Below are 24,924 nucleotides of genomic sequence, written 5' to 3' on the forward strand. Positions count from 1 at the left end.
ATCATGAGAGAATATATTCTCTTCCTCGGTCCACAAGGGGGCGCAGTTTCAAAGGCAAGAACATCGCAGTGCCATACCTCCACCCACGTCTCCATCTGGGAGACGAGGTTTTTGACTTTCGCAGGCACAGGAAAAAATCAAAGATCAATCACTCTAGCGCAATTTTAAAGGAACTCTTTCATAGGACAGAAAACTTGAATGGGGTGGGAAGTACTCCAAGTTAAAAGTCCCCATCTTTCTCATCGGTGTGGACTCCATTTCTTGATTCCCTTCCATGACCTCGTGGAAGCTGCTGTCTCTCTATTTCATTCCCCTATTTCTGTCTCTGCCTAAATAAATCACTTTCTGCAAAACTCTTTGGGGCCCGATATTTACTTAAACATGCCCACTGCGTCTGGCACGGTCCCCTCTCCCATTCTTGGGTGAGTGAGGGACCAAGGGCCTGGAAGAACACAGCCCACCATGGAGCCACCTGAGCCTATCATTCATAATTCTGTCACTGTTCTACATACAACTTACCAAGATAAAACCAGGAAGAAATCCAAAACCTGAAGAGACCAATTAGAAGTAATGAGATCAAAGCTGTAAGAAAAAGTCTTCCAGTAAAGAAAAGATTGGGACCTGATGACTTCACTGCTGAATTCCTCCAAACATCTAAAGAAGAACTAATTGATCCTATTTAAACTATTCCAGAAAATAGGCAAGGAATACTTCCAAACTCATCCTATGAGGTCAATATTACCCTGATAGCAACACCAGACACATCAAAAAGATCAAGACACATCAAACACACATCCATAAAAAAAAAAAAGAAAATTAGAGGCCAATATCTCCAATAAATATTGATGCAAAAATTCTCAACAAAATAATAACCAACTGAATTCAAAAATATAAAAGTCATTCATCATGACTAAGTGTTATTTATTCCTGTGATGAAAGGATGGTTCAACATATGCAAATCAATCAATGTGATGCATTATATCAATAGAATGAAGGACAAAAACCATACGATTGTTTTCAAATAGCCACTGCTTTCAAGTTTATTTAGAAGCTCAGAGCATATTAGCCCATGGTGGCGAGGCTTTCCAAAACTCAACTGATCACTGGCATGGATGGTTCCTTTCTGACTAGATCTGGTCGAAATGCCTCCTAAATGCATGGATGTCAGCTGAGTTTAACTCTGTTTTGTTTACCAGTGTGACAGAGCGGCAGTAAGTTCCATGCAGGGTTCCACAATTGCTGTGGTCTCTCCCCCAAGCACACAGATTCACTGTGTTTTGCAGCTGCTGCCAGGGGGATGAGAGAGGAGTGGTGTCACCAATTCAAGACTGTATTTCCTACCATCTCCAATCTCTTTTAGTGATATGAAGTTAAAACCAGGTACTGTGATTTCTCACCTGATTTTTGCCTCTCATGAAAATGCTTTTTAAATGTAGATAGTGGTTAAATTGGTGTTCTGCAAGAAGGATGATTGGTGAAAGTTTCTATTCAGCCATCTTGTTCTGCCTTCCTCTATATTGTTTAAGCAATGACCTAGAACCAACCCAAATGCCCATCGATGATAGACTGGATAGGGAAAATGTGGTACATATACACCCTGGAATATTATGCAGCCATCAAAAACGATGAGTTCGTGTCCTTTGTTGGGACATGGATGAACCTGGAAACCATCATTCTCAGCAAACTGACACAAGAGCAGAAAATCAAACACCGCATGTTCTCACTCATATGCGGGTGTTGAACAGTGAGAACACATGGACACAGGGAGGGGAGCACTACACACTGGGGTCCATTGGGGGGAAATGGGGGAGGTACGGCGGGGTGGGGAGGTGTGAAGAGATAGCATGGGGAGAAATGACAGATACAGGTGAGGGGAAGGAAGGCAGCAAACCACACTGCCATGTGTGTACCTATGCAACAATCTTACATGTTCTTCACATGTACCCCAAAACCTAAAATGCAATTAAAAAAAAAAAGAATATACTCACATGAGGAGAAACACTAAGGAAAAGCAAAAGAATAATAATTTCAGAACTCAGGATAGTGTTTAACTGTGGGATGTGGGGAAGTATACAATACCCAGTGTATTGAAAATGTACTTTCAATATATTAAAAACATTCTATTTTTTAAATTTGAGAGAAAATACAGATGTGTTTATTTATTTAAGGTGTATTTTTAATTTGGATATAGTAAAATTTGCTCATTTTGCCCTTTAGTGCAAAAAGGCTCATGTTTTCACTAATGCATGGAGTTATGAAACTGCTAACACAGCCAAGATGCAATACAAATCTATACCACCCGCCCCTGGAAATTTCCTTGTGCTACCTTTTTGGAGCCAAACCATCCCCTAACCATTAACTCTTGTCAACTACTGATTTATTATCCAACTCTAGAGTTTTGCCTTATATAGAATAAACTTTAAATGAAGTCATAAAGCATGTACTTTTTTTATTTTGACTTCTTCACTTAGCATAATCTATTTGGGATTTACTTATATTGTTGCATGGATCAATAGTAGTTTGTTTTTTTTTAGCATCACACTGCTAAATAGTATTCCATTGTAGGTGTGTACCACTGTTGGTTTATCCTAGGTATAGAACAGTTTGCAATCTTTCTAGGTTTTGCCTCATTTTATTTATTTATTTTTTCATATATTACCCATCTGCTAAATATTATTTTAGATATATTCAATGTATAATAAAATCCATTCCAAATAAAGCAAATAAAAATGAAGATTTGTCTTTGAAATGTATCAATAATTGTAGAATTTATTTAAATCTAAATGAGCTATTGCATAACATAGTATATGTTACTATTTTATAGGGGGAAACTATAAGGGATTGAAATCTGTCATAAGGATTTTGTGACTACATTGGTACCTTATTTTCATGACTTACTGTAGCAAAAAAATAGTATTTTCATCAATGCTGTAGATACCATTTGGACATCCATATGGCAAAGAAAAATTACAACTTAAACATAAAGATTGGCCGGGCACGGTGGCTCAAGCCTGTAATCCCAGCACTTTGGGAGGCCGAGGCGGGTGGATCACGAAGTCAAGAGATCGAGACCATCGTGGTCAACACGGTGAAATCCCGTCTTTACTAAAAATACAAAAAATTAGCTGGCCATGGTGGCGCATGCCTGTAATCCCAGCTACTCGGGAGGCTGAGGCAGGAGAATTGCCTGAACCCAGGAGGCGGAGGTTGCGGTGAGCCGAGATCGCGCCATTTCACTCCAGCCTGGGTAATAAGAGCGAAATTTCGTCAAAATAAAATAAAATAAAATAAAGATTAACACAAAATGCATCATGTACCTAAATGTAAATTATTTAAATATAAAACTTTTAATAGAAAACATGAGAGAAAATATTCTTGAGTGGGAATTGGCAAAAAGTTCTTAGACATGATGCCAGATTTATAATTAATACACACACACACACACACACACACACACACACATACACACACACACACTTTTTCTCTCTGAAAGATAAATTGAACTTCATAAAAACTAAAACTTCTGTTCTGTTGCAAATACCTTCACAAAACTCAAAAGATAAGCTATAGTCTGGAAGAAAGTAGTTGCACATCACATGTATTTCAAGACTCACATTTAAGAAAATAATAAAATTTTAATTTGAAATAGGCAAAACAATTGAATAGAGATTTCACCAAAGTTATAAAGAATATATCTAGGTGACTGGTAAGATGAATATCTTCAACATCATTAGTCAGTAGATAAGTACAAATTAAATTCATAAGAGACTATTACCCATAAAAAGGACAACAATTTATATAGATATGTAGAGAGATTAGATAGACACCCATACTGCAAAGTGCTGGCAGGGATGTGGAACAACTGGAATTTGCACATATTGTTTTTGGGGGGCAAAATGGCACAAACATTCTGGAAAACTATTGCAGCTTCTTGTGTAGTTATACTTATGACCCTAGAATCCCATTTTTTGTATTTCCCTAGAGAAATAAAATCTTTTTTTCAGTCAGAAATCTGTGCATGAATGTTTATAGCAATTCTATTTATAATCACTGAAAACTGGGAAACAAACCAACTGTCTTTCAATAGATGAATATATGTTTAAACTGTGGTACATTTGTACAATGGAACATTACTTAGTAATAAAAGTAAACAAGTTTTGAGATGAACAACACAAAAATTTGGATGAATCTCAATAGCTTTATGCTGAATGAAAGGAACAAGTTTTAAAATGTTACATACTACATGATTCTATTTATGTGACATTCTGGAAGGGACAAAACTATTGTGATAGAGAAGAGATCAGTGTTTGCAAGGGTTTGGATTTGGGAGGAGGATGTAATTATGAACAGGAAGCATAAAGAAGTTTTGGGGGCTACTGAAATGGTTGTATTTTGATTGTAGAGATAATTATATGAATCTATAAATGTATTAAAATTTATTAAACTTAGTACTACAAAACTGTCTGTTATTATGTAATAATAATTTTTAAATTTTAGTCACAAAATATTTTCATGGGGCTGACTTGCGGGATCCTTAGTTCCTTCTCTTACTGGACTCCTCAAGTATAGTTGCCATTATTGACAAATCCTTCTTCCTCTATATTTTGTATTCCTTTGGGTTGGAACATCACACTGTTGTAGTTTTTCTCCCATCTCTTTTCTAAGTATAATTTGTAGGTTTTTACTCCCATCTGTAATATTAAATGCTTGGGTTTTTCAGAGTTTAGTCCCATTTTTATTTTCCTTTGTTTCAATGATACCATATTCCCCTTGTTTATGTATACCATCAAAAATAGAAATAATTTTCAATTTTGTATTTATAGCCCAGATTTATTCTTCATGCCGGATAGACCTATTCAACCACTGTGTTGTTTCACAGGCATTTTCATATGTAGCAAGTCCAAATTGAAGCCATAAGCTTCTCCAACCCCTTCCTGAAAAGGCCTTGTCTTTTCTATTCCATCGTGTTCTTCGTCTGTGAATCATCCCTTCAACTCTATTATGCAAGTAAGAACTGAGAATTCACTCTTGAAATCTCTTTTCATATTATCTCCAATATATAATCCAGCAATTATCAATGTTGAATATTTCTCTTAAATAGCTTCTGAGCTCATCTTTGCATTTCTAGCAGCACATCATCTCTCACCTCGACTTCTGTACTGTCTTCTTTAATGATCTTCCTGCAGGCACATATGCCTGCTTCTAGTCTCTTCCCAAACCCTAGTCACAGCAATTATTTCAAAATGTCCCCGCTCTAATATCCTTTACTGGCTACCAATTTCTTTTTATCATATTCAATTCAGCCTTCTATAGACTGGGTGGCTTATAAACAAACTGCCATAGACTGGTGGCTTATAAATGACAAAAATTTATTTCTTATGTTTCCTGAGGCTGGGATCTTTAGGCTAGAGTACCAGCAGATTCTGTATTTGTGAGGGCCTGTTTCCTGGCCTATAGGCAATCATCTTTTTGCTGTGTCCTCAAGTTGTGGAAGGGGCAAAGAAGCTGTCTGGGGTCTCTTTCATGAAAGCACTAATCCCATTCATGAGGGTTCTAACTATGACTTAATCAACTTCCCAAAGCCCCACCCCTTAATACCATCACCTTGAGGGTTAAAAATTCAACATATAAATTTTGGAGGGATGCAAACATTCATACTACAGCATAAAGTAAATATACAATCTTTGAAGTCTTACTGTAGTTAGTGCCCATCTTGTTAACTCTCTGTTCACTTATGCCCACCGTGGTGGCTTCCTCTCATGCCACATTTTTGCTCTCACATGCCTTTCTAGCAAAATCTGCAGTCTTTCTGCACCCCTGAGTCACTAATTCTCATCTCTGTTTTTCCTTTTCCCCAGATGTCTCATCTTCAGTTTTGCTGACCTAGTTAATACTTAACTTATTTTTAAATCTCAACCAAAATGCCTATCTTTCAGAGAAGTTTTCTAAACATCATTTTCTCATGATGCATGTGCACACACATACAGACATTGTTAGGGATGTCTCTTATTTCCTTCATACTGCTTATAGTACTTCTAAATTATACACTTACTTGTGTGATTAATATATTTTCTCCTTCTGAACTGTAAGTTTCAGAAGAGCAAGAGTTGTGACTAGTTTTGCATTTCTCTGTTAATACCAAGGTCTGAGAAAATGTTTAGCACACAGCCATTTAGTTAACATTGCCCAGATATCCCATTGCTTGTAGTAATGAGACAGCTATTATGCTGAAGGATTGATCTGATCCATTTCCCACATCAGGAGAAAGTCATAGCAGCACTTAATGCTGTTCCCCTTCTCCCAGTCTCCTACTCTGTAGGTAAACTTTGCCAGCTGTGTGCTCTGGCTACCACACATAGGCTTCTGCACCACAGACTCAACCATGCCATGTCTTAGATCCAGCTCCAACTCCTTTGAGTCTGGTGAACTATTTGGTTTTAGCTGGAATAAAATGTTTCTTTATGTGTGGTTACTCTCAATGTAATGAGCCCCTCATGCACTTTTGCATATTCTTTTTGTTTCTTTCTTGCAAAGAGCGGTGTACATTTCTGGCATGTGTGTGAAAGACACCTTCCCTTGTTTTAATCATTCATGCCTATTTGTTGTTTTTTTTTCATATTTCTTCGGGAAAGGAGTTAAAACATCACCTCTTCTTGATATCTTTAACCAGGGGTTCAATGTTGTGCATGTGTGTGTTTATGTAGGGAGTTAGGTGTGGACGGAAATGCGTTATTGGTTGTGCTATCCTTTAGTCTCCATTTGTTAAAAGTTAAATATAAATAAATTAGCATATGAAAATATCACTTTTCTCCTAAGCGGATCTTAACTATTTTTGCTTTTGTACATGCTCAACTATTTAGCTTACCACGGTATAAAGAGGGAAGGAATGTCCTTCCCACTCTTCAGCCCCTCAGGAAAAGCTCTGGTACATTAAGTGCTTTTAAAAAGCCCTAATGGCACGGTGGCTCGCACCTGTAATTTCAGCACTTTGGGAGCCCAAGTTGGGCCGATCATGATTTCAAGAGTTTGCCAGGCATGGTGGTGTATGCCTGTAATCCCAGCTACTCAGGAGGCTGAGGCAGGAGAATCGCTTGAAACTGCAGTGAGCCTAGATAGTGCCACTGGGCGACAGAGCAAGACTCATTCTCAAATAAAATAAAATAAAATAAAGCACTAATACCAAACACATGCCTTCAACATCCTTTTTTCTAATTCAGTGAGCAATATTTTTTTTTCTAATTCAGTGAGCAGCCGTATGATTATTCCAAGTAGTCCAACACATAATAATATCTGATTAATCTTCAGAAAACACTGCTGTGATTATGTCACTTTCTTGATCAGAAATCATGCTTCTGACTCCCCATTGGCTGGAAGATAGTTCCCAGATTCTTGATATGTTGGTATGTAACTTTTCTTCTCTCTTCGATACTGAATGCTCACTCTCCACAAAACTGCAATTGATATGCTCTGTCTGGAGATTTCCCCTTATCCATGTGTCTTGCTTGAATTACCTTCCAGTATTTCTGCTAAATCCCTCACTGGCCTTCACTCTTTATGGCTTACCACCAAGCTTACCCAAATCTGTTCTATGATATCAGACTACTAAATCTTGAGTCTATCTCTCACCATCCAAAATGAAGTGATATTTATGTCCTCTGAATGCCTAATGTACTCACCACCTTTTTAGTAATTAATCTCTTCCGGTTGCTTTCTATCCTAATGGTGCTTTCACTTCAATTTTAATCTACTTCTGATATTAAAGTTTTGTAATTACATCTTGAATTCCCAAATGGATAGATTTTAAGCATTTTAAGAGCAGAAAATGCTTATATTTTCTTGGTATCCTCAAATGCACCCACTGCAATGTCTTTCCTATTTATTATGTGTGCTCATAAATATTTTCATTTGATTTTATTTTTCTGAAATTGTTCCAGGCTTTGCAACTGTGTCCTGCACAGTAATTCCTGCTTTTTCAAGATGAGCCATGTCATCTGTAGAGCACAATATAAAAAGTAGTAACTAAATTGAGACATTAAACAATTGTGGCAAAAAGATGAGACAAGTGAAAACTGCAGAGAAAAGATCAGTGAGTATAGAACAAAAGGAAAAAAAAAAGACAGAAAACCAAAATAGATAATTTATCTTATGTCATCATCTCTTGTCAATCAGCAGAAAAGAATTTTCGCTTGAGGGAGCTGTTATAGGGTATAGAGGAAAGTCAAATTTTCTGACCTCAAGGGAAGAAATAAAGCAAAAGAATATGGAGACATGGCTTTTGCTTTTAAAGGTTGACCCTGATTTTTAGTCATTAATGGGATGTGGGATCTCTTGGACCAATTCCTGAATTGGAGATAGTGAAGATGTCATCAATCTATCTGTCTGTTACTGGCAAAGGCATTAGGACAAATTCAGCGCAAATGAAGAATAAGACAGATACCCTCTCAAAGGTTGAACTGAGTGATAATACTTGGAATTCTCCAGAATTAAGACATAAAGAAAAAAATATCCTTTTGAGTTTTGTATGAATTTGTCCTCACTTTATTTGGACATATAATTATTTTCTCCCTCTTTATTACCTCTTTGTCTCTTATCTCATGAGAAGAACATTATGCAATTTGATTCAAAAATTGTATCAGTCTCCATTACCAAAAAACACCCCAGTATATTTTCAGAGCACTCTTTCTAATAGCCTGCTGATGCAAAAAAAGTAGGAACAATACTAAGAATAACCAGCCAATAATATACATATAGAATGATGCATATGGCTAAAATCAAGAGTGTTTTAATATGACAAATTAAAAAAATTCCAACCCATTCCTTGACATTTTCAGTCCTAATGTTCTTTTTCAGTTACAATAATTTAATCCTTTTAAACATGCCTTTTTCCCTTTCATTTGATTCATTTTAGCTGAATGAATTGAGGCTAGTTTCAAATCATAGCATAAAATATTAAATGCAAATGTTAGCAGCTGATTAAAAATAGTAGGTTTGTTCAATAAAAATAGAACTTAGCTTAAAAATATAAAGTTGTGATCTCTTCAAATTATTGATATAGTAACATTTTAACAATAAGCAGCACAGAGTACTACTTCTCTGAAGGCATATAGAAGCTAAAAGACCTTATTTTTTTCTATTATATTTTGGTTTCTGTTTGTGTGCTCCTCCTAACACACACACACACACACACACACACACACACACACACACACACACAGAGCCTAGTCTTCTTCATTTGTTTTCTCAGCTTGAAAAAGATATTGGAAAGGAACAGGCAGCCAGCCCCTTCTTAAGGGTTTGTGAGTATAGATGGGGCACAAGTAAGAACATGTCCTTACCCATGTTCATAAATGCCTTCAGCCTCATGAGTCAATGGTACATTTTTAATTCTCTGACACAATAACAAAGTGTCCAATGTACATTGATTCTTCATGTCCGTATTCCTGCAGCAGTCCTCCTAACTACTGGCTTGATTCTCTGTGATCAGAAGACTTCCTGGGCTAAATGGATAGTATGAACACACAGCCTTAAAACAGCCACTAGAAATAAATACAGAAAAGGCTGTAGAGAGATGCTAAAAGGCCCATGAACTCTATCAGCCATGAGAACCACTATTTTGCCCTAGGGTTTCCCAGGATATCATTATACAGTAAGTACAACCCATAAAGTCTTATTGATCATCACATTGCTTTCTTGTGAGCCCTAATTATCTTTGATGAAAGTGCGCTCTGGCAGTCAAATTCCCCAGAGAGATTGGGTGGTATTTTTGAATCCAAAGCTTCAAGGATACTTAATAAAAATATTTATTTTTCTATCTTCTAGTTGTTGCTATCTATGTCTTTATAAATTGGAAATGGCCGATCTTAATAAGTCCCAAGGTTTTTATTTCCTTGACCCTTTTCCCTGTCTCTTTTACCTTGCATGAATTTTATTTTTCATACAGAAATCTGATATGCAGAACTGCCTACAGCATTTTCTGCAAACTTCCCCTTTACCTTCCAATGTAAAATGACAAAACTGCAGATTAAAATATAAATAATGGGAGATTTCAGTCTTTTCATTATTCCAGAAATGAAATACAATACTTTGAGCATTTCTGAAGTTTGAGAACACTTAAGATCAATCCAGCTATGATACAGGTAGGATCTATATAGTAAAAAGAAATCTTGTAGCTGTGTGAGTACTATTTGAAGGTTATTAAACTATAGCAGTATCCAAACCCTTGAATAAGAGCTAGAATTTAAAAAATTCTTTTTGTAATTAAAAGAGTTTTAACTTATTATAATTGGTATAGGTGTTTATATTCTCAAAGCAATAAGATATATTTTAGAATCTGATATTGAAGGCTATGCCTACATATCAAGAGCTACACAAAGCAATCATCTTACCTAATTTTAGTCTGTCCTTGACCTTCTTTTAAACTAGGCTTCTTCTAGGTAGTACCTGTCAGAAGGCTTGACTTTGCACTTATTTGACACTCCAGTGTGACCTATCTCTACCATCCTCTTTCTCTTGATTTTGTCTGGGGTATTCTTTATCCTCGATTCTTTCTTCCTAACTGTATAGTTGCCATATCATAATGATTTGGGGGATGCAAATATTAACCATAAATGGTTTCTGCCCTGGAAACATTCCAAACATGATGGAAAGGTTACAAAACAAGCAATTACTATACATTCTGATTTGTAAAATAATGGAGACATGCACAGGATTCTGTGAGAACATAGAAGAGAGGCATCTAACTCAGCCTAAAGGACTAAGGAGTAAAATAATAAGAAAAAAGGAAAAGGTTTTCCTGAGTTCTTTTTTGAATAACAATTCAGAGTTAGGCATGTGGAAGACAAAATGCATTTGTTCTGGGCAGAGAGAGTGGCATAAGCAATAATTAGAGAGACAACAAACACAATGTAGTTGCAGTTGGTAAGGAAATACAAGTAGCTGGAGCAACAAAACAATTTTATTTTTTCTTCTTCTTTTTTTCTTTTTTATTTTTTTTGAGGCAGGTTCTCACTTTGCCACCCAGGCTGATGTGCAGTGGTGCAATCATAACCTACTCTAAACCCAAATCCTGGGCTTAAGCAATCTTCTTATCTTGGCTTCCCAAGTCCCTGGGATTACAGGTGTTTAACATCATGCCTGGAAACTTAAAAAAAAAAAATCTGTAGAGGCATGCTCTCACTATGTTGGCTAGGCTACTCTTAAACTCCTGGGCCGGCACCATCAGCATCCTGAGAAATTGTTAGAAATGCAAATTACTAAACTACATCTCATTCCAACTCAGTGGGCTGAGAAATCTGTGTTGGAAGAAGCCTACAAGTGACGCTGACGTGCACTAAAGTTTGAGAACCACTGAGATAGAAATCAAGCATTATTCAAGGTGTGGCCTGAGATGTGAATTGGAGAGTGTTTTACATCATGATCAGAATACCAACTTCAACCTAGTTATCACTAGGTATTACTGAATGATTTTAATAATGGGTATTCCATAACTAGATTTGAAGTTTCAAGACAAAATTTTGGTGGCATTCCCCAAAAAAGATGTTATGATCTTCAGTTTATTTTCAGTTTGATAATCTTAAAAGATAAACATTTGTCTGAATAGAGATTTTGTTCAAAAATATCTAACTCAAGCTTCCCAGCAGAAGCTACTGCTGAGATAAAGTGAAATCTTGCTGTTCCTGCTTATCACTTTTGTGAGAAGGAATTCAAAGAACAAATGAGTATAAGCTAAGACTTTGCCCAAATATTTATTTGTTAACAACACAATATAAAAAACTTATCTGCCATTTAAAACAATGTGTAAAGTTTATCTAAACTAGTGAGCTAGACTTTGAGACATTTTTTCCTACCAATTAAAGCAGGATATTTTCACCAGGTTATTTTAAATAATAAAATTTATTCAATGACTTTCTATATGATATAGTTTTATTGTTTTTGTGTTGCTTGGAGAGTGTTTTAAATACTCAAATATTTAAAATATTTCGAGTGAATATAGATTGTTGAAGTTTATCTACAGATAAAAATAGTGAATTTTACCACAACATAAGCAGTGGGAAAAAAAAATAGCACATTCTTTTATATCAAAATTAAAAAGCCTCTCAATAAACTAGGTATTGACAGAACATATCTCAAAATAATAAAAGCTATTTACAACAAACCCAAAGCCACTATCATACTGAATGGGCCAAAACTGGAAGCATTCCCTTTGAAATCTGGTACTAGATGAGGATGCCCTCTCTCACCACTCTTTTTCAAAATAGTATTGGAATTTCTAGCCAGAGCAACTAGGCAAGAAAAAGAAATAAAGAGTATTCAATTAGGAAAAGAGGAAGTCAAATTGTCTTTATTTGCAGACAACATGATTGTATATTTAGAAGACCCCATCATCTCAGCCCAAAAGCTCCTTAAACTGATAGGCAACTTCAGCAAAGTCTCAGGATACCAAATCAATGTGCAAAAATTACAAGCATTCCTATACACAAATAATAGATTTAAGAAGAGCCAAATCAAGAAGGAACTGCCATTCACAATTGCTACAAAGAGAATAAAATACCTAGGAATACAACTAACAAAGGATGTAAAGGACCTCTTCAAGGAGAACTAAAAAGCTCAAGGAAATAAGAGAGGACACAAACAGATGGAAAAACATTCCATGCTCATGGTTAAGAAGACTCAACCTTGTGAAAATAGCCATACTTCCCAAAGTAATTTATAGATTCAACACTATCCCTATCAAGCTACCTTTGACCCTCTTCACAGAACTGGGAAAAACCACCTTAAACTTCATATGGAACCAAAAGAGAGCATGTATAGCCAAGGTAATCCTAAGCAAAAAGAACAAAGCTGGAGGCATCACACTACCTGACTTCAAACTATACTACAAGGCTACAGTAATCAAAACAGAATAGTCCTGGTACCAAAACAGAGATATAGACCAATGGAAGAGAACAGAGGCCTCTGAGGCAGTGCCACACATATACAACCATCTGATCATTGACAAACCTGACAAAAGCAATAGGGAAAGGATTCCTGTTTAATAAATGGTGTTAGGGGAACTGGCTAGCCACGTGTAGAAAGCAGAACCTGGACCCCTTCCTGACACCTTACACTAAAAACTCCAGATGTATTAAAGGCTTAAACATAAGACCTAACACCATAAAAACCCTAGAAGAAAACCTAGGCAAAACCATTCAGGACATAGGCATAGGCAAGGACTTCATGACTAAAACACCAAAAGCTTTGGCAACAAAAGCCAAAATAGACAAATGGGATCTAATTAAACTCCAGAGCTTCTATACAGCAAAAGAAACAATCATTAAAGTGAGCCAGCAACCAAAAGAATGGGAAAAAAATTTTGCAATCCACCTATATAACAACGAACTCATATCCAGAATTTACAAAGTACTGAAACAGATTTACAAGGAAAATAAAACAAACCCATTCAAAAGTGGGCAAAAGATATGAACAGACACTTTTCAAAAGAAGACATATATGAAGCCAACAAACATATGAAAAAATGCTCATCATCACTGGTCATTAGAAAAATGCGAATCAACTACATTGAGATACCATCTCACTCCAGTTAGAATGGTGATCATTGGCCAGGCGCAGTGGCTCGAGCCTGTAATCCCAGCACTTTGGGAGGCCGAGGCAGGTGGATCACGAGGTCAAGAGATTGAGACCATCCTGGTCAACATGGTAAAACCTGTCTCTACTAAAAATACAAAAAAATAGCTGGGCATGGTGGCACGTGCCTGTAATCCCAGCTACTCGGGAGGCTGAGGCAGGAGAATTGCCTGAACCCAGGAGGCGGAGGTTGCGGTGAGCCGAGATTGGGCCATTGCACTCCAGCCTGGGTAACAAGAGCGAAACTCTGTCTCAAAAAAAAAAAAAGAATGGTGATCATTAAAAAATATGGAAACAACAGATGCTGGAGAGGATGTGGAGAAATAGGAACACTTTTACACTGTTGTTGGGAGTGTAAATTAGTTCAACCGTTGTGGAAGACAGTGTGGTGATTCCTCAAGGACCTAGAAATAGAAATTCCATTTGACACAGCAATCCCGTTACTAGGTATATATCCAAAGGATTATAAATTATTCTTATAAAGACACATGTACAGGTATGTTCATTGCAGCACTGTTTACAATAGCAAAGACCTGGAACCAACCCAAATGCTCATCGGTGATAGACTGGAGAGGGAAAATGTGACACATATACACCATGGAATATTATGCAGCCATAAAAAAAGGATGAGTTCGTGTCCTTTGTAGGAACATGGATGAACCTGAAAACCATCATTCTCAGCAAACTGACACAAGAATAGAAAATCAAACAGTGCTTGTTCTCACTCAGAGGTGGGTGTTGAATGATGAGAACACATGGACACAGTGAGGGGAGCATCACACACTGGGGTCTCTTGCCGGGGGCTAAGGGAGGGGCAGTGGGGAGTAGGGAGTTGGGGAGGGATAACATGGAGAGAAATGCCTGATATAGGTGATGGGATGTAGGCAGCAAACCGCATTGCTATATATGTACCTATACAACAATCCTGCATGTTCTTCACATGTACCTCAGATCCTAAAGTGCAATAAAATATATATTTTTAAAAAATCTAAAAGCAAGGAAATTGTTTTATTACTTTATAGATAAAAATGCATATTTAATGTGAGAGGCTTTATTTAAGTGAATTCTTAATCCTTTGTTAGCATCCAATAAAAAATTACCATTTCATAAATTTCCTTCACATAGTTTATTTTTGTCTGTCTTTTTATCCTAAATGTAAGTGTATCTATGACTAATATAAATGAGATTTTCATCTTTATTAATCCACATTTCAATACCAATAATTACTTGGTCAGTCCTTTCTTTCACTTATATTTTTGCTGTTGTGGTAGAAATCAAGCACACTGGAAATGAAAATGAGTAACAACTGACATCAAACCGGCTATGTGAATTTTTACAAAATTTTATTTCCTAAAAATCACTTTCAGATACTAGTCTGTTACAAGTAACAAAACAGTTCACATTTCCATGCCTACTCTGAAACTGACCTTAGGCTGCTGTCTTAATTGAGGTACCTAGCAGTACCATTCTTTAATCAGCTTAAACCACTCAAAATGAATAATTTATGAAGTGACTTCTTTGTGGAATTCAATTTTCTATGTTGGTCTTTGGTTATTTGATATATATAACAAGCCAAACAACATCGTTTGTTAAAATCCTCTATGATTATTCATAATTGCATTGATATACTTAAATACGATGGGCTTAGAAACTTAGCTATTTCCAGTATTATCTTTAAAAACTTTTATTCACTTTTGTACTCAAAATCACTCAACATTTTAAATTATGATTCACAAGAAGATGTTCTGTTTCAATCTATGTATAGAATAGAACCAGTGGGAAAATTACCATGCAATGTTGATTTGTTTTAAATAGCATAATGATAATAGTATACAAACATTAGTAGAATGCTTTATGCACATTATCTCATTTAATCCTCACAATTGTACAGATAATTAAATATAATTCTACTTTGTAAATAAAATCACTATGGCTGTGATAATTTAGTCTGTTTGCTCATGGTCTTATTGGTAATAGGAGGGAAATTTTAGACTTAACTCAGATTTCCAATTTCCTAGGCCCATGCTCACCTCATTCTGCAACAATTCAATATAGCATAATTCAACTGTTGTACTATTCTATTGCAAAGTAACATTTAACAAAACTTTCAACCAGATGTTCCCAATGTATTAGCAGCATGTTCATGAAGTTTTGCTGTAGGGGTGTCAGCACTGTATTGAAGTGATTGAATGTCATTTTTTAGGTAGCTGTACATTTCCAAGAGCAATTCTGGGTATGAACGACCTTATTTTGAGAGCCTTCTACTCTTACCCTTCCATCTGATATGATTCATGAACATGGAAATATATTGTGAGGACATATTCCTTAATTCTCAGGACTTATTAACTCCTATAGCTGGGTTAAAAGTAACATAAAAATGTATGATGGTCAACACATTATATGAGAAAAAATACTTTGAAATAATTCTCCGTAATCTCTTGTTCCATCTATATTTTGCTCTCCCTACTAACCAATATCATAACATTATATTCAGATAGTGGCAATTTATACACAGACATATACATATACAAACACATGTATCTCTTTTCTCTCTCTTTATACACATACAGAGATACACACACACACACACACACACACACACACACATTTATATCTATAGACATAGATGTAGGTATACATAGATAGATGATTTACTTACTTAGTCCTACAGCATATTTGTTTATTTCTGCTTAGTACAAAAAGCAGCAAAAATTTTGGAGTGAAATAACCCTGGAATAAATCTTAAACCATGCCCTGAATACTGGTGATTTAACTTTTGGTAAATTAACAATACTCAGTTTACTCGTTTATAAAGCTGAGGCAATAATGCCTTCCTGCAGTGTTGTGAAAGTTGGTAAAATACTATATGTTTAAAACTAATGTGTCTCTTAAGTGGTAGGCAATCAAATGATAGTCATAATGGAGCAACTGATATTTTTTTATAATTATTGGAATTACAATATTTTGACATTGTTGGATTCATTCCTCTTTGCTACAGAGCAGACTAACATGACTTTGTGCTGTCCTTGTCACATACGTAGCCTCTCACCTGCCCCTCCTTGAGTCATGCCTGGTGGAAAGCTATGCTAATGTTCCAGTTCTCTAAACAAGCTGATTTGAAAAGTGGGCTGCAGCAGGAGGAACAGAATGACGGAGAGGAGACTAAGCACAGATTTATACCTGCAGTGCCAACACCTTAGGGCCATCCTAAGGAGCTTTTCTACTGAGTTTGGAATGTGCAGTTGGCATGGTAATATGAAAAGGCAGCGAGGGAAATTTGTCAGAGAGAAAAGGGCTGCAAATCAGCAGGTCAAGTTTTCTCAGCATGTTTCAAAGAAACTCATAGACGAGAAGGCCATGCTTACCTGTCCTTGTCTAGGATGGGGACTGAAATCATACGTGGTATAGCTGGTATAAGAGAACAGTGAACAAAATACAGTGATGCTTAATGGAGAGTAGATAAAGGATATATATATTATAGCAGTTAAAGCTGAAGCAATATGTTCACAAAGAAGAACTGATGCTGATTACTTACTCATAAATCATAAACAGGTTTAGGCCTAGCCTAGAGCATGGGGAACTGGTGGTGCACAGAGACAGAAATAGTAATTAGCAACAAGTTGGGCAGCAGCAAAGTTAAAAATTAAGTAACATTAAAAGTGATAGAGCTAAGAAGAGTTTCTTTGCGGGGCGGGTGGTGAAGTCTCTTATGCTTTCAAAGTGAGCCTGTAGAAAGCATCCACCACGTTTCCTGGACTATGGTCTGTTTTGTCTTAATCAGAGCACTTGCATGAAACAGGTGACTGTTGCTCAGTAGTTTTGTGACTAGCCACTTCAAATTCATAGGAAACAAGATTAGCAGATATCAGAAGGTTGCTGAATATTTCCCATAGGATTCTCTCTCTAGGTAGCCATAGGTATACAAGGCACCACGCAGGACAGACACTGACTTACCTTCTCTGGTATTAGAAGCTGCAGCAGCAATACTTTCCACAGAATATAAAAAACATAGAAAGGGTCTATAGAATACATAGTCATAGCAAGTATTTCACATATTTCTGTCCTACATTTTAAACATTTCATTCTGTCATTCCTTCAGTAGCAAAGTAATCATATCTGCAGGCTAACACAGAATAAGTTATAAAATCACTGTGATGGCATTTGCCATTGGGGTTACATTTCAGTGGGCTCTGCTATATTGTGAGTGAAATTGGTACTTGGACATTTTTTGATAGTCTTAGGTTTATGAACAAACTATTTACTCATTTGTACCTGGGGAGCAAATAAAACATTGTTTTTCTCTGCCCTCCAACTTAACAATGTCCTTCAGCACATTTGATGTAATTGTGATTTTTACAAGTAGTGTATGAAGGCTATTGTGACAATGTGACATTCTCTGCATACCGGTGCCCAGCTCCAGGAAGTTTTTGGAATAGCTATCATAATAATTGGTCAGTAGTTCTTCATTGTTAGTAACACTTTCTTATACATCATCTCATTTAATAATGTGTAGTAGAGGCAGGGCAGATCTCTATATCCTCATGTGAGAGATGAGAAAATACAGTTTTAGAGAATGTAATTAATTTGCTCAAAATTACACAGCTTGTGAGTGATAGAATTAAAGCTAGAACTTAGATATTCTCTTTTATATTTTAGTAGTCTCTCTGATAGTTTATTGCTACTCATTACTATGCTAATTTTTATATAATGTACAAAATAAAATATTTTACTAAATTTAAAGTCCTAAACAGTTTAGAGGTTACAGTGAAGCCATGAAAAGCAGATTTGCAAAGAAATAAAGTGCTGATTGTTTGATTCAGTTAACACAACTAAAAAGAGTTGGAAAAATAGTAAATAAAAAATGTTCAGTTTTTGATACGTATGTGTTGTTTAATAAGGCATATGGAGTCATTAAAAGGAGGTTATACTACAGGAAGTTTTATAAAGTAAGAGAAAATTTGAAACAGAAGAAGATGGGGAGGAGATAAAGAAGGGAAATGAAATAGTGGGAGGAAAGAAAGAAAATAATTGCTGCATGTTTATTTTGTGATATGTAGTTTTGCATACAATATTACATATAGTAGGGAGAGTTACAGTCAGCAAAGACTAGTTTAGGCAGAGAGATTAGGGGACCTTCCAGGCAAGTAAGTTATAATTGGCCTGACATAGTGGTGGCTATGGATGAGACAGGTGTGGAATTCATTAAAGAGATTGCTTCATTGGGATAGAGAAATTAGGATGACCATTAGGAGGAAAGAAAATTGCATTGATTAATGTAAAGCTGTACTTGATTAAGTTTCTCAAAATTTATAAAAAAACAGTTATTTATTGGATAAGCATATTTTCTTCTTGTCTGCTCAGTATTTATTTTCCCCTTACTCTACTGTCCTCACGTTAACGTAAGAGTGGAAAATAGCCCCTTTCTTATTATTCACATTAGTAGAGTGAAACTCACTATATTCTTGATTGTGCTCTAAGGACTATGTATGTAACCTGGTCCTGGACTCTTCAAAGGATGCCCCATGCTATGTAAATAAGTATCCTGTCTGAGACCTTTCCTTTAACTGATAAATGCAGTGAGTTCTCACAAGAATTGTTAAACTGGTAGAATGTTAGACATGGATTAATTCCAAACATATCGGTCATCTCATTATGAAATTGTTCCTTAGAAAGAAGTCAAAACAGAAGATAGTGGATAATAGACGTGAAAAGACACAGTTTTGTGATGTTGTGATTTGAGCACACAGATAAAGCTGTACCTGGAGTCAGATGCCCTGAACTCTTCAGTTGTGTGAATTGATGAATGTTAAAACTTCAATTAAATAACAACAACAATAACAACAAAACCCAAAACACTAAGTTTCAGGTTGTAGCCAAATGGTTTAGACTAACACAAATTCCGACTTAATGTTTTAAAGTACCTGACAGAAAGTTTATGTGCATTTTTATGGGTTGGAATAATTGATGGAAATATTGTGGTGTATCTTTTCTTGGTAGTTTGCAAAATGTATCTGAGTAGATAGCAAGTTAATGTTGAAATGTTTTATACTATATCTGATGAAAGCATGGAGATTTGGAATAAAATTGAAGAGGTAAGGTTGGATCTGAATAATGTTTAGTGATGAACTAGATATGAAGTTAAAGAGAAAAAAGGAATGTGAAGATTTGGAAGAATCATGTTCCACTGAAAAAAGAGGGGAAATTAAGGAATAGGGTTGAATCATTTTGGTAATTAATATCCCTAAATTCCTTTAAAATTTATAAATTATCTGTAAACAATTATGCCTAGCCCAACTATAAATTTTAGTGCCCAGAATTCAAAATACTACATTAATTACATCTATCTCCTTTTGTTGTACAGCTTTATGTTTCCTACAAAATAAAATAGATCCAACAAATCAGTAAATTGAAATATTCTTCTTTTTTTATCCTTTAAAAATTGGTATATTTGACACAAGAAATGTATGTAAGTTATTTGTTAATTTTTTTTTTAATTGTACTTTAAGTTCTGGAGTACATGTGCAGATCTTGCAGGATTGTTGCATAGGTACACACATGCCATTGTGGTTTGCTGTCTCCATCCCCCTTCACCTACATCAGGCATTTCTCAGTGTTATCCCTCCCCAACATCCCCGCCCCACACTGTCCCTTCCCTTACCCCCCACCCCCAAACAGAACCCAGTGTGTGATGATCCCCTCCCTGTGTCCATGTGTTCTCATTGTTAAACATCAGCCTATGAGTGAGAACATGCTGTGTTTGGTTTTCTGTTCTTGTGTCAGTTTGCTGAGAATGATGGTTTCCAGATTCATCCATGTCCCTACAAAGGACAGGAACTCATAGTTTTGTATGGCTGCATAGTATTCCATGGTGTATATGTGTCACATTTTCTTCATCCAGTCTATCATTGATGGACATTTGTGTTGGTTCCAGGTCTTTGCTATTGTAAACAGTGCTGCACTGAACATAGCCATACATTTGTCTTTATAATAGAAAGATTTATAGTTCTTTGGGTATATACCCAGTAATGGGATTGCTGGGTCAAATGGAATTTCTATTTCTAGGTCCTTGAGGAATCACCACACTGTCTTCCACAATGGTTGAACTAATTTACACTCCCAACAACAATGTTAAGGTGTTCCTATTTCTCCAGGTCCTCTGCAGCACCTGTTGTCTCCAGACTCTTAATGATCGCCATTCTAACTGCTATGAGGTGGTATCTCAGTGTGCTTTTCATTTGCATTTTTCTAATGACCAGTGATTATGAGCATTTTTTCATATGTTTTTTGGCCTCATATATGTCTTCTTTTGAAAAGTCTCGGTTCATAGCCTTTGCCCACTTTTGAATGGGTTTGTTTTTTTCTTGTATATCTGTTTTAGTTCTTTGTAGATTCTGGATATTAGCCCTTTGTCAGATGGGTAGATTGCAAACACTTTCTCCCATTCTGTTGGTTGCCAGTTCACTCTAATGATTGTTTCTTTTGCTGTACAGAAGCTCTGGAGTTTAATTAGATCCAATTTGTCTATTTTGGCTTTCATTGTCAATGCTTCTGGTGTTTTCAACATGTCCTGAATGGTTTGCCTAGGCTTTCTTCTAGGGTTTTTATGGTATTAGGTCTTATGTTTACATCTTTAATCCATCTGGAATTAATTTTAGTGTAAGGTGTCAGGAAGGGGTCCAGCTTTTTCTTTCTGCACATAGCTAGCCAGTTTTCCCAATACCATTTATTAAACAGGGAATCCCTTCCCTGTTGCTTGTTTTTGTCAGGTTTGTCAAAGATCAGATGGTGTGGCATTGCTTCTGAGGCCTCTGTCCTGTTCCATTGGTCTATATCTCTGTTTTGGTACCAGTATAATGCTGTTTTGATTACTGTAGCCTTGTAATATAGTTTGAAGTCAAGTAGCATGATGCCTCAAGCTTTGTTCTTTTTGCTTAGGATTGTCTCAGCTATGCGGGCTATCTTTTGGTTCCATATGAAATTTAAAGTGGTTTTTTTCTTTTTTTTAGTTCTGTGAAGAAGGTCAGTGGTGGCTTGATGGGAATAGCATTGAATCTATAAATTGCTTTGGCCAGTATGGCCATTTTCACAATATTGATTCTTCCTTATCATGAGCATGGAATGTTTTTCCATCTGTTTGTGTCCTCTCTTATTTCCCTGGGCGGTGGTTTGTAGTTCTCCTTGAAAAGGTCTTTTATATACTTTGTAAGTTGTATTTCTAGGTATTTATTCTCTTTATAGTAATTATTAATGGGAGTTCACTCTTGATTTGGCTCTCTGTTATTGGTGTATAGGAATGCTTGTGATTTCTGCACATTGATTTGGTATCCTGAGACTTTGCTCAAGTTGCTTATCAGTTTAAGGAGATTTTGGGCTAAGACAACGGGGTCTTCTAAATATACTATCATGTCATCTGCAAATAAAGACCATTTCACTTCCTATTTTCCTAATTGAATACGCTTTATTTCTTTTTCTTGCCTGATTGCTCTGGCTAGAACTTCCAATACTATATTCAATAGGAGTGATGAGAGAGAGCATCCTAGTCTAGTGTCAGATTTCAAAGGGAATGCTTCCAGTTTTTGCCCATTTAGTATGATATTGGCTGTCAGTTTCTTGTAAAAAGCTTTTATCATTTTGAAATATGTTCCACCGATACCAAGTTTATTGAGGTTTTTTACCATAAAGGGCTGTTGAATTTTGTGGAAGGCCTTCTCTGCATCATTGAGATAATCACGTGGTTTTTGCCTTTTTTTCTGTTTATGTGATGGATTACGTTCCTAGTCTTGTGTACGTTGAACCAGCCTTGCATCCCTGGGATGAAGCCTACTTGATCATGATGGATAAGATTTTTGATGTGCTGTTGCATTCAATTTGCCAGTATTTTATTGAAGATGTTTCCATCTATATTCATCATGGATATTGGTCTGAAGCTTTTATTTTTTTGTAGTTGAGTCTCTGCTGGGTTTTGGTATCAGGATGATATTGGTTTTGTAAAATGAGTTAGGAAGGATTCTCTCTTTTTGTATTGTTTGGAATAATTTCAGAAGGAGTGGTACCAGCTCCTCTTTGTATGTCTGGTAGAATTCAGCTATGAACCCATCTGGACCTGGACTTTTTTTGGTTGGTAGGCTATTAATTGCTGCCTCAACATCAGCCCTTGTTGTTGGTCTATTCAAGGTTTCAACTTCTTCTTGGTTTAGTCTTGGGAGGGTGCAAGTGTCCAGGAATTTATCCATTTCTTCCAGATTTATGGGTTTATGTGCATAGAGTTGTTTGTACTACTCTCTGATCATAGTTTGTATTTCTGTGGAATCAGTAGTGATATCCCCTTTATCCTTTTTATTCAGTTTTATTGCATCTATTTAATTCTTGTATATTTTATTCATGTGGATAGCAATCTATTTTGTTGATCTTTTCAAAAAATTATCTTCTGGATTCATTGAATTTTTTTTTTTGAAGAGTTTTTTGTGTCTCTATCTCCTTTAGTTCTGCTCTGATCTTAGTTATTTCTTGTCTTCTGCTAGCTTTTGAGTTTTTTTGATTTTGTGCCTCTAGCTCTTCCAATTTTGATGATAGAGTGTCCATTTTAGACTTTTCCTCACTTCTCATGTAGGTGTTTATTGTTCTAAATTTCCCTCTAGACACTGCTTTAAATGTGTCCCAGAGTTCTGTGTATGTTGTGTCTTTGTTCTCACTGGTTTTGCAGAACATCTTTATTTCTGCCTTCATTTCATTGCTTATCCAGTTGACATTCAGGAGCCAGTTGTTCAGTTTCCATGAAGTTGTGCGGTTTTTAGTGAGCTTCTTAATCCTGAGTTCTAATTTGTTTGCACTGTGATCTGAGAGACTTTTTGTTATGATTTCCATTCTTTTTCATTTGCTGAGGAGTCATTTACTTCAATTATGTGGTCAATTTTAGAGTAGGTGCGATGTGGTGCTGAGAAGAATGTATATTCTGTGGATTTGGGGTAGAGAGTTCTGTACATGTCTATTAGGTTCACTTGGTCCATATCTGAGTTCAAATTCTGGATATCTTTGTCAATTTTCTGTCTCGTTGATCTGTCTAATATTGACAGTGGAGTGTTAAAGTCTCCACTATTATTGTGCAGGAGTCTAAGTCTCTTTGGAGGCCATTAAGAACTCGATGTATGTATCTGCGTGCTCCTGTATTGGGTGCATATATGTTTAGGATAGTAAGCTTTTTTGTTTCACTGATTCTTTTACCATTATATAATGCCCTTCTTTGTCTCTTTTGATCTTTGTTGGTTTAAAGTCTGCTTTAGCAGATACTAGGATTGCAACCCCTGCTTTCTTTTTGCTCTCCATTTGCTTGGTAAGTCTTCCATTCCTTTATTTTGAGTCTGTGTGTGTCTTTGTATGTGAGCTGGGTCTCCTGAATACAGCACATTGATGGGTCTTTACTTTTTATCAAGTTTGCCAGTATGTGTCTTTTGATTGGAGCCATTTACATTTACATTTAACGTTATTTACATTTAACATTAATATTGTTATGTGTGTATTTGATCCTGCCATTTGTTACTGGCTGGCTGTTTTGCCTGTTAGTTGACACAGTTTCTTCATTACATCGGAGGTCTTTAGTGTTTGGGTTGTTTTTGGAGTGGCTGGTACTGGGTGTTCCTTTCCAGTTTACTGCTTCCTTCAGGAGCCCTTGTAAATCAGATCTGGTGGTGACGAAATCACTCAGTAATTACTTTTCTGCAAAGGATTTTCTCCTTCACTTATGAAGCTTAGTTTGGCTGGATATGAAATTCTGGGTTGAAAGTTCTTTTCTTAAAGGATGTTGAATTTTTGCCCCAGACTCTTCTGGCTTGTAGAGTTTCTGCCGAGAGATCCACTGTGAGTCCAATGGGCTTCCCTTTGTGGGTGACTTGACCTTTCTTTCTGGCTGCCCTTAGCATTTTTTCCCTTCATTTAAACCCTGGTGAATCTGATGATTATGTGCCTTGGAGTTGCTCTTCTTGAAGAGTATCTTTGTGGTGTTCTCTGCATTTCCTGCATTTGAATGTTGGCTGCCTTTGCTAGGTTGGGAAAGTTGTCCTGGATAATATCCTGAAGAGTGTTTTCCAGCTTGGATTCATTCTCCCCATCATCTTTAGGTACATTGTTCAAGCGTAGATTAGGTCTTTTCACGTAATCCCATATTTCTTGGAGGTTTTGTTTATTTTATTTTACTCTTTTTTTCTAATCTTGCCTTCTCATTTTATTTCATTGAGTTGATCTTCAATCTCTGATATCCTTTCTTCTGCTTGATAAATTCAGCTATTGAAACTTGTGTATGCTTCA

This window comes from Saimiri boliviensis, chromosome 3 (assembly GCF_048565385.1).
Source record: "Saimiri boliviensis isolate mSaiBol1 chromosome 3, mSaiBol1.pri, whole genome shotgun sequence".
NCBI classification, from domain to species: domain Eukaryota; kingdom Metazoa; phylum Chordata; class Mammalia; order Primates; family Cebidae; genus Saimiri; species Saimiri boliviensis.